A 12,043-nucleotide genomic window follows, 5' to 3' on the forward strand; every position below is an offset into this window, starting at 1 on the left:
TAATGAAATGTGGAGTTTTCCTCTTTGCTACTGACAGCTGTGTACATACAATGACAAACTTGCAGCAATGGCAGACCAAATAAGAGCTCTCCTAGTCAGTAGAACAACTATATAATCCATCCCTTAAAGCAGTGGTTCTCTACTCGCAATCAGAATCACTGGGGAATTTTTTCAAAACACAGATACTGTGGCTTCACTCCAGACAAGGTGAATCAATCTCTGAGGGATGACGCTTGGGAATATGTATGTTCAAAATGGTCCCCAGGTGATTCTAATGTGTTACTTCTACTTGAGAACCACTGCCTTAGAGAAAGAAATCAGTAGAATGAAAGGAATTACTAATGCTAAGAGTAACATCTGACTTATAACTTGAATTTATAATTCATATTTTCTAGTAATCAGGAGTACCAGGGAAAATTACTAATTAGGAATTATGGTCTTTTGTGTAAGAAGATGCTGTTATATTAGGAGTATTTCTTGCAGAAGGAAAATAGTATTTAAAATGTTATTTCTTAATGAAAATAAAATAACTAGCCTTTTCCCAGTAAAGACATATTTTTCTCTGGCAACTACTTCACTATGCAAGTGATAATTTTTTTTTGTATTTCTTGTTTCTATTTATTTTCAGAATGGCATTCCAGTATTTTTAGCTGTGTACGATGTTTTTATCCAGTGTCTTGGTGGGAAAGCTTAAGCCAGCGTTATGTTGTCATTTCCTTGACCACTTTCTTGTGATGTCTTCTGGTTTTGTTTTTATTTTATTTTATTTATTTATTTATCTATCTATCTATCTATCTATTTATTTATTTATTTATATTTTGTGAGGAAAATCAGCCCTGAGCTAACATCCATGCCAGTCTTCCTCTTTTTGCTGAGGAAGACTGGCCCTGAGCTAACATCTGTGCCCATCTTCTTCCACTTTATATGGGACGCCGCCACAGCATGGCTTGACAAGCGGTGCGTCAGTGTGCGCCCGGGATCTGAACCCCAGGCTGCCAGCAGCGGAGCACGTGCACTTAACCACTACACCATGGGGCCGGTCCCTGGTTTTGTTTTGTTTTTAATTGCGTATTTCGTTGCACATCATACTGATGCTTAGGAGATCATTTAAATCACAAGTTATAGTTTAGGATCAGTTTTAAACTTTGAATTACCCGAACTGCTGATGTTGTTTTTCTAGTCTTGAACCTTAATCAAACATTTTAGTAATTTTGAACTAGTAGTACATGACTCATCAAATAGATTTATAGATTTATAAATAGGCAGTCTCCAACTTAGAAGTGAATCGTATTCTAAGAGTTTGTTTGGAACTGATGATAATTCCTGATCGATTAAGTGCCACAGAAGCAGTCCACTTTGCACATGAATTCACAAATACTTATTTAACCCATACTGAGGTAGGACAGTGTTACTGTTATTTTACCTTCTTTTATAACAAACTAATTTTCAAGTGCAAATACAACACTGTTTAAGCCATATATAGTATATCTTGTAAAGTAAGCTAGGTCTCCCTTTGTTGGTTGATTAGGATTGTAACTACCGTTTATGAGCTTGTTTCTTTAGGGGGAAAACTTCTGTATTCCAGGGTGATAGGGAAGGTAACAATTTTTAAATGTCTCCCTATTTCCCTTGTCATGTCTACTGGTCTGTCAGGCATATACATGACATGCACTTGCCCTATTGACCAAGGAAGTGCCACAGTTTCTGAGATTCAGAGGGTGGAATCAAGAAAAACCCCGCCCCTTCCACCCTTGCCATTGGCCCTTGGTAGAGACCAGTGCCTGCTTGTTCACGGATGCGCTCCTATTGACGACGGTTGCTCTCACTAAGTGCATATTCTGCACAGCTGCTGTTTGTTGACTGACTGCTGTCTTGATAGCTCAGGTATGCTAAGTGTTTTTGGTTTATTTTCCACTTCAAATATCAATTTTGAAGTACAAAACCATTTTTATTTGCCTTATGATTAAGTGCATTAATATTTTACTTCAGGAATAGAAATAATATAATTACATTCTAAATGATATAAAATACAAAAGACATTTAAAATAACCATTTTTATTCTTCGTGTTTTTTTGTTTTTGAAAAGATCATGGAGGTTTTGTCCTTTTGCATTCTGAAGTCTTTGGTTGGCTTTTTAGGTTATGGTTCATCTTACCATTAATTGCAAAGAACCAGAGTTTCACTTCTGTGCAGAGCACTTTAACTTTTCTTTTTTGTTTTACCTTTTTCCTATTTCCTAAACTGGCATTCTAACCTCTTGTCCTCCCTTTAGCTTTGAGTCCTCCTTGAACTTTTCTTGCACCCTTTTTCTTCTCATAAGTAGTCATAACTGTTCCCAGTGTGTTATATTTAATTGTTAATATTCAGTGGGAGGTCATGCACCTAATTGTCACACTAAGGATAAAACTAGTCCAGTGCTTTTCTTTGTGTGTAAAAGGAAGCACTGTTAGATAAACACAGTTAAGAGAAAAATAATAGATTCTTAGATGATTATTTACCTTTTAAATTACCCTGAATCTGGGCCGACCTCATTGCTTAGCGGTTAAGTGCACGCGCTCCGCTGCTGGCGGCCCAGGTTCGGATCCCGGGCGCGCACCGACGCACCGCTTCTCCGGCCATGCTGAGGCCGCATCCCACATACAGCAACTAGAAGGATGTGCAGCTATGACATACAACTATCTGCTGGGGCTTTGGGGGGAAAAAATAAATAAAGTTAAAGATTGTTGCTAAAAAAAAAATAAATAAATAAATTACCCTGAATCTGTATGTCGACCATTGCAAGTAAACAGGTACACAGTTGTATATTGAGGAGGAACTGTGTATCAACAGGTTTTCTGTTTTGTGTTCACACAAGTATATATTTGGTTATAAAATCAGTTTTGTAGTAGCCGAGAAGTTGTTTTCCATAAACAAAGATGATGTTGGCTAGACAAGGAGGGATTAATATGAATTTCTTTGGTAGTTTTTTTAATAACTATATAAAACTCAGTGTATGCAGTTGTATATTGTAATTTTAATTTTTAGGGTATAAAAAACTTGTCACATTTTGAGTGTTTATATACATTTCATAAAAGCTAGATTGAAATAAATTATAATTCTGTGATTTTCTTAATTCAAATGTGAAAACATATCACAATTTATCCATTAGGATTTTTTTATATAAGCTTGATATTTCAGAATAGTATTTTAATAATTTATGCTAAAAGTACTGCTTTATGTTTCTGTAGACAAATTAAACAAACTACATGGTTGTGAAGTATTTCTAAGATATTTGTCATTTAGAATTCTTGCTTTTCACAAGGTAAAATTTTATATATTTTTACTTTTTGGGACTCACATAGATACACTATTAAAATATAGGTTATGGTGAATATTGGTAATATAATTGCCAAGATGGCAGTGGGAGGTGAAAGAATTGATCAAGTGCTCATTTCTAATGTTGACATGCCTGGTTTATATTATATGACTTAAAAGAAAGCATCATTTTAGTTGTAAGATATATACCAAGACGAACAGAGGTGTGATTCTTACCCTCAGAGGAGAGGGCATATGGGTACTTAAACACATAATATGTTTCTTACAGTGTGGCACACATAACATTACACTCTCCAAAGCTGGCATCTTTGCCGTCCTGATCCAAGCTGCCACCATCTCTATTTCCTGTCATTATTGGTAGTATCACCATCTTGCAGTTGCTTAAGCCAGAAACCTAGGTAGCATCATCGTTACTTTCTCTCCCTCATTTACTTCTTACAGTTGATTACCAGTCCTGTATTTCTGCTTTACAAATAAGTAAATGTATGTATGTATATATACAGTTGATTGTCGTTATATTTGTGGTAGGTGTGTTTCATAAAGTCATAAATTAGCGAGCACAATGAAATATGGGAACATAGACTTAGCAAATACTGAACCGTTGCTCCTACAGGAAATACTGGGTTAGGTTCCTGTGAGCCTCTGGTCACAATATTTTTGTCAACCTGTCACTACATAACCTTATTTTATGTATCTGTTTAAAGACTCTTTATGTAATATATATTATTTGTATGTTATTGATTCATTAACGTTGCACTCATGACCAACAGCACTATAACTAATGCCCAAGCAAAGCTTCTGTAACACACGTCTTTTATTCGTAAGGCACATCACAGCTACCTTGTGCTTAGGAAGATTAGACAGTGCTTCCCTGCTACTCTTGGGGACCGATTTAAACAGCCAAATTATCAACTAAAATCTCAATGTGAAAAACATGGCACTAAATAGATCATGAAAAGGACACTTGTTTACAGTCTGAGAGCTCAAACAAGAAGGCAGAGTGTCACCTTATTTGACCTCGGCTGGGAATGTGCATGTTGGGCAACTCAGGTTTTTTGCTGCTCTGCACCTGGTCGGAAAGGGACTGCAGAAGTGCTGCAAGGGGTTAGAAGTAAATTTGAGTGAGTAGGCGAATTAGCAAATGTTGAGGACGGTCTTCACGTCTTTGGCTGACTCACTACTCTCAGTCCTTATTGCTACTTTTTCTCTTAGAGGCCGGTAGCTTAGGGCAAAGTTACTGCAACATTTAACTGGTTTCTTTACTTTTCAGTTTATTTGCCTCCAAACACTTTCTACACTATAACCAGAGTAACTTTTCTAAAATATAGCTCTTAATTTTCTGTTCCCTTGTCTAAACCCTTCAAGTTATTTTATAAGAGCTTTTATGAACTGGTTTCTGTTTTTGTACTTCTACCTAAACCCATCCAAGAAGACCTACCTGAATTTCCTCTGCTTCTGTAGTACCCTCACCAGCCCTTTCTCCCTTGGCTAATCACTCTTCAGGTTGTAGTAGTTTATATATCACTTTACTCCCAATCCTAGGGTAGCGGAAGCTTCATGTACACCCATGCTCACTGTATTCTTTTTACTACCATCACCCCATACATACAGTCCCTTTCCCCTGGAGCCCTACTTTGCTGTCCTTCACAGCACTTATATCATCCGATGTTGTGTGTGTGTACACAGTTGGTTTTCTTTATTATGTCTCCCCACTGCACTGCTCCTTGTCTCCCGCTCCCTGTAATTTCTATGAATGCAGGGATTTTGTATGTTTACTGCTGTATCCGCAGCTTAGAATATGTCTGGCACGTAAATGTAGGAAAAGATTTAAGGTAAAAAGTGCATCTTTTAATACAGTCTCACAGGCTTGTACCCTGGAGGAAGCTGTAAACAAATTGTGTCTCTTGTATTCTTCTAGAAACTTGCATATTACAGATACGTGAACTTACATATATAGCTTTACACAAATGGGAGGATACCATAATACCTGTATATCTGTATCACTTACCCAAGCATTTTGCAGATCTTTCCTTACTAGCAAATGGGGATCCATCTTATTCTTTTTAAAAGCTGTGTGTAATTCCATAATGTGATTGTCCATTAAACAGCCCCTTTTGTTAAACATTTTAAGTGTTTTCAGTTGCTATCGATAATGACCCCAAAATAAACATCCTACATTTCTAGAAGTTGAATTTCTAGGCCAAGAAGTATATAAAGTTTTTGATAGAAACTGCATAATTGTCCTTGATAGAGGTTGTACTGATTTCCTTCCCACAAGTTTATGAGTGTTTCTGTTCAAATTCTCACAGATGTGGTTATTACTCTTTTTGGTATTAAGCCAACCTAATAATTGGAAAATATTTTTTCCATTTATGTCTTTTTTTTTGTGAGGAAGATGAGCCCTGAGCTAACATCTGATGCCAATCCTCCTCTTTTTTCTGAGGAAGACTGGCGCTGAGCTAACATCCATGCCCATCTTCCTCTACTTTATGTGGGATGCCACCACAGCATGGCTCAACAAGCAGTGCGTCGGTGCGCGCCTGGGATCCGAACCGGTGAACCGCTTGCGCCACCAGGCCGGCCCCCAGTTTATGTCTTTAATGAGTGAGGCTGACTGCTTTGTCATATATTTAAATCTATTTGTATTTTGTTTTTTTGAAACTATTTCTAATCTTTGCTTATTTTTCTGCTAGTTATCTTTTATAATGACTTTTAGGAATATATATGTGTGTATATGTATGCGTGTGTATATTTAATATAGTTAATTTATATTTATATATTTAAATACTAAGGAAATTAGTCCTTTGTTATATGCATGGAAAATACTTTTTCTGATTCTCAGTTTGTCATTTTTAGAAGACAAATTGTTAATTTTAATATATTCAAATTTATTGGTCTTTTGTGAGTTTTTGTTTGAAAGTTCTGCACCACTACAAGGTAATTTTTAAAAAATTATTCTTCTAATATATTTGACAGGTTCATAGTTTTTTTTTACATTTGAGTCTTGGATTTAGCTACTATTAAGGGGTAAGGTGGGAATCCAGTTTTGCTGCCAACGTCTTTCCTTTTTATTGGTGAGGAAGATTTGCTCTGAGCTAACATCTGTTGCCAGTCTTCCTCTTTTTTTTGCTTGTGGAAGATTAGCTCTGAGCTAACATCTGTGCCAGTCTTCCTCTATTTTGTATATGGGATGCCGCCACAGCATGGCTTGATGAGTGGTGTAGGTCTGCGCCCGGGATCCGATCCGAACACGTGAAGCCGGGCTGCTGAAGTAGAGTGTGCCGGACTTAACCACTATGCTATGGGGCCGGCCCCTCAACAGCTTTCCTCTTTTTAGTAGCTAGATTTGTCACAGTACCTTTTGTTGACTTAGACATCCTTTTTCTTTTTTAACCTCATTAGAAATGCCATCTTTGACAACAACTAAATTTCTGTCTATCCATCTGTCTGTCTGTGTTGGGACTCTGTAGTATTCCATTTCGTTGTCTTGTTTTATGCCAGTATCAAATTTTTAAGTACTGTAGCTTTTTATTACTGTTAGGTTTTTAATATTTTGTTGGCCATCTTGTTTTTTTCTCTCCTTTTTCATAGTTTTCCTGAGTTATCTCATGTGGCTCTTTTTCCCACATGAGCTTTAGAAACAGCTTGTCAAGTTACTGAAAAAAATCCAGTTGTAATTTTTATTGGGATGTTTAGTGTTATCAAAAGATTTTTGGAGGGGGCCAGCCCAGTGGTGTAGTGGTTAACTTTGCATGCTCCGCTTCGGCGGCCTGGGGTTCGCAAGTTTGGATCCTGGGTGCGGACCTACGCACTGCTCATCAAGCCATGCTATGGCAGGCATCCCATATAAAGTGGAGGAAGATGGGTACAGATCTTAGTCCAGGGCCAGTCTTCCTTAGCAAAAAGAGGAAGATTGGCAACAGATGTTAGCTCAGGGCTAATCTCCCTCACACACACACACACAAAAATGATTGTTGGAGAAAAAAATATACAGTTTTCATAGATGCAAAAGGCTTTAGACATTAGACTATTATACATTACATTCTTATTTTTTATTTTTTAAATAAATTTATTTTTTTTGTGAGGAAGATCAGCCTTGAGCTAACATCTGCCAATCCTCCTCTTTTTGCTGGGGAAGATTGGCCCTGGGCCAACATCTGAGCCCACCCTCCTCCACTCCATATCTGACGCTGCCACAGCGTGGCCCAACACGTGGTGCGTTGGTGCTCGCCCAGGATCCGAACCCTGGGCTGCCTCAGCGGAGCACGTGCACCCAACTGCTACGCCACCAGGCTGGCCCTTACGTTATTATTTTAATAGATTTTCTGATGATGTTCTAGTTTTGTAATATTAGAACGATCCTAATTGGTCATGGTGGATTATTCTTCTAATATGATGGATTTTATTTGCTAATATTTTATTTAACATTATTCCATCTATTTATAAAGTTAATTTACAGTCATGTGTGTTCCTTGTCAGGTTTTGGGTTCCCTTGTGAGGGTTTTATAGGGAATATAGAGAGTTTTTCTTTAAATAATTTAAAGAGCATTGAAGTTATTTGTTTCATGATCGGATTTATCTTTCTCAGTATTCTATTTTCAGTTTTGAAAGTTTTAATTTTCTTAGAAAACCATCCATTTCATCCAGGTTGGCAAAATGTATTTGTTTAGCATTGTAGCAAACATTTTCTTATTATTCTTTTAGATTCTTCTGTACCATGATTAAATCTCCATTCTGGTTTTAAATATTGTTTTCGTTCATCTACTTTTCCCTCTGCCAGCTTTTTTTCCTCATGATTTATTACCTTGAAATTTGTTTTTTTCCCCAAAGATTGGCTCCTAGATTGATAATTAGTTTTACTGGTTTTAATTCATTAGTTTGCGAGTTTATCTGTTTATGACCTAATCTGTTTTCCATTTTTTATTTTCTACTTTTCTGAGTAGAACATTTAATTTAACTTAAATGCATTTTTAATTCTTTATCTTAAAAGTTAATTTTAATTTATGAAGTTTCAAACGTAGAAAATAATGTCCCAGACGCTCATGGATCCACCATTTGGTTTTAACAGAAGGTAACGTTTTGTCACACATCGCAGATCTCGCTGTCTCTAAAAAGTAAATTGTTAGATTGGCATCGTAACTTCACCCTGTCCTCCTTTCTCCCACTACCTCGAAGTTGACAAGCATTATTCTCATTCTCTCTTACATTAAGTCTCCGTAGTTCTTATTTTTCCTATGAATTATATTTTCTCTGGCATATGGGTTCCTTTAGAGTTATTTTTATTTTCTGGGTTCTATTACAGTTACTGTTATTTTCTGGATAATTTGCAGTTTAACTGATTTCCTTTGTAAGCCAAGAATCTCAGAGTTTTAATATTTCCAGGTTGTTGTGGGATTGTTGTTTTTTTGTTATGGTTACTGGTTTCAGTGTACTGTTATCAGAGAGTGTGGTCTGTTCCCTTACTTTTTGAAGTTTATTGAGTTTTTCTTTGTGGTCCAATGTAGTTTTTTAATTTTTTTTTTTTCAGTTTTCACATTTTATTGTACTTACATTAAATTTCACCATGAAATAGCGTAAGTATATGCTGGCCTGAAGAATGCAAAATACGATATATTTATGTTTGTCACTTTTAAATTGTTGTAGAGTTCAGTGTTCTTCCTTATATTCTGTTTTCTTTATTGGTTAGAAGCATAGAGGTAAGTTAAAATATAATATCCTTGCATTTTTATTTCATTTTATTACTTAGAGATTTTACCCTGTACATTTTGATATGTAAAGATACCTGATCTTTATGTGGATTTGAATTTTTCATTAATGTAAAGTTCCTTTTTGGCTCATTTTATGTCTTTTGCCCTAAATTCAGTTTGTTTAACATTAATATCGTGATTGCTGCTTTCTCTAAGTTTTATTTGTCCATCCTTTTGTCCTCAATGTTTTGAGTCACTTTGATGTAGTCATGTTTCCTGTATTTGTGTGTAGTTGAGTTTGGCAGAGACTGTTTGAATAGATGGTTTTCTCCCATTTATGGGAAAAACACCTTCTGTCACGTAGAAAATATATTGTGGTGTTTTGTATTTATGTATTTTGATATATGGTCTGTGTTTGTTTTGACTTTGTATATACTCTTTGATAACTTGGAAATTTTGTAGTTTATAATGTAATAACATACTTCAACTTTTTTTTCAATTTGCCAACTTTAAACAGTATGCGTTGATCTCATGAAAGATCTTGAAGAAATTAACATACTTCACTTCCTCTTTATTTCATAATTTTTGTTAATATTTTAAGTTCTTAGGTAAGGTATTTACTTTATAATATATTTAAACTTCTATTAACTGAATTACTAACTTTAAACAGTTATTTAATGAGTCCTGTCTTTCAGAGTTATACTTTCTCATCCTTGACCTCTTCTTTCCCTTTCTCTCCTGGTATTTTTAGTATATTATTTATTTATTGCCAGGATTTATAGCATTTTCATTTTATTTTATACTCAGAATTTCCTTAGTTTTAAACTAACCGTAGTTATTTTTAAATTGGTTGATTTCTTATGATTAGGTCTCTGTCTCTTGTTTGACTTTGACGTCTGGTTCTATCTTGCATCGTCCCCTCCCCCCAAAATATACATGTTTGAAGTATTTCCCAAGTTGTTGAATATATAACAATGGTTCTGTGACCTCTATTTGCACGATGAGTTGACGGATATCAGCCTTCAGCCCCTCTTTCTTTCCTGGAGGGCCTTGTGGACGTTGCTGTACTGTTTTCTATTGTATGTTGCTGGCTAGTGTGTTCTGCTGCTGCTTCTAGTGTGGCTTTTATTTCTGTGGTAGTTTTTTTTTTTTCTCTTTGTATTTGTCGTGAGCTCTCTAGCTTTCTTTTTAACTTTTTCTCCTGTTGTTTGTATCATCCTTTCTTTTATCCTCTGTTTCTCTCTCTCTCTCTGTGAGAGGGGGTGTGTGTGTTTGGGGAGAAAAATGAGATAGAAACATCTTTACTTGGTCTCTTTAACTGGATATTTTTTCTCTAAGGCACTTGATTAGATTAAATGCAAACCACCCCCCTCCCTCACCCTTTTCTTTTTCAACTGTAAAACTGGATTGATTTGAGAGGCTTGTGAATAATTTCTTTCTGAGTATGTGCTATGGCAGACTTTATTCCAAAGGGTTGGATGCTTAGCTGTGATTCCACTGTCCATATCAACTGCACTTTATCATGACAGACCACTGAACAGTCTAGAAGGAAATTGCTTTTATTATTCATTTAGAGAATCTTTCAGTATTTTTGTATTTTTAGAATTTTGGAATGAGAACTTAATACCTATATGCAAATTAGCCTTTTATCATGGTAATAAGGTAGAACTCTAATTTCTAAAATAATGTATTAAATATTGATTTGTCTCCTTAATTTAGATAACATTTTAGTTCATTTTGTTAATATATATAATATTAAAAGTCACCAATAACAAATACAAATAGCCTTAGAATAGGTATTGTGTTATTTTGTTATATATCTCTGTTAATGGACTTCTAAAAGAGCATATATTTTGGGAGTAAAATTGTGGGAGAATCTTTTAGTTTTCTGATGGTATTTTTCTTGCCACCTTAAAGGTACCAAGGGGGAAAACACTCCCAAAATTATGAAACTGAGTAACATAGACTCTTATTTTTTTCCACAAAAAAATCCAGAAATTGAAATATATATAGTATTGTTATTTGAAAGGAAAATTCTTGGCAGAAATATCTTAACTATTTGTGGTTTAAAATTTTATAATTAGTCAAGCTAACTTGGAAGATAAATAGTTTTCAACGCAATGAATATTATTGTATGAGTGAGGTTTAGCTCTTATTGAGGCTTTTTCTAACATTGAGTTTATTTTGATTCTTTTAAAAAAATAGTTGATCTAAAAAAAAAGCAGTAAGAAAAAAATAGTTGGTCTACAAATCTGGAAAAAGAATGATGTGTAGTTTAAATTTAACATTTGATATGGTTCTTAAATTGATATTTCCATTGCCTCACAAATAAAGTAGCCAATAAATGGTGGTATTAATCAGATTAAGAGAATTGGTTGTTTAAAAGTGTTGAAGGCTTTGGGGAAATATACTTGAATACCATACTTTACAGTTGAGCTACTGTTTTTGGTAAGTTTTGCCTTTAGTAATATTTGCCCATACTGTTTAGAAACCTATTATGCATCATTTTTCTTTCCCTTTGAATTTCACCTGATTTTCCCTTCAAGTAAAGTTTTCATTTAGAAAATAAAGCCTAATTTTACATAATGAGGATATAGTTTTTTGCTAGCATTGTTTTGCTAGTTTTGTGGTGTTAATAGTCTATTAAACAAACTTCCTATGGTATGTCTGTATACTACTGTTTGCATATCTATAAAATATTATTTGTAACTGTTCTCAGATGATGATTATCATATTCTTGAGTCTTAATGGCAGATTGTTCCCTAGAGAACGTGCAAGAAATTAAAAAAAGATAAAGCAGAGCTGTAAACACTTTCTACTTGGTACTGTGCTGTACTTGTCTCTTTCTTCGACATTACCTAAGTGACTAAATGGGAGAGAGAGTGACGTTAGATTTTTGTAGGGGGAGATATAACCTCTTCTTTCTCTCTTCTTATGTCAAGTGTATTATGAGATTTTATCCTTATCCTGGAAATAAATCCTATGATTAATTTGAAAAGTCTGTATTACAAAGAAAAATTATTAATATGAGATGGTATGAA

The 12,043-nt window shown here is 35.0% G+C and overlaps 1 protein-coding gene across 2 annotated transcripts in view; it reads left to right on the plus strand.

Annotated features, from left to right (window-relative positions):
* HBS1L (HBS1 like translational GTPase) overlaps positions 1-12,043 on the plus strand; it is a 79,146-nt gene that overhangs the window by 18,176 nt on the left and 48,927 nt on the right. Inside the window, exon 1 of one of the 2 annotated variants that reach the window (XM_058566239.1) lies at positions 1,072-1,884. The exons of the other annotated variant lie outside the window; for it this stretch is intronic. The gene's annotated coding sequence lies outside the window, so the exon portion shown is untranslated. Of the gene's footprint in view, positions 1-1,071; positions 1,885-12,043 lie in introns of those variants that run through there. 2 annotated transcript variants of the gene reach the window in all.

The sequence above is a fragment of the Diceros bicornis genome, chromosome 23 (genome assembly GCF_020826845.1).
Source record: "Diceros bicornis minor isolate mBicDic1 chromosome 23, mDicBic1.mat.cur, whole genome shotgun sequence".
Lineage (NCBI taxonomy): Eukaryota > Metazoa > Chordata > Mammalia > Perissodactyla > Rhinocerotidae > Diceros > Diceros bicornis.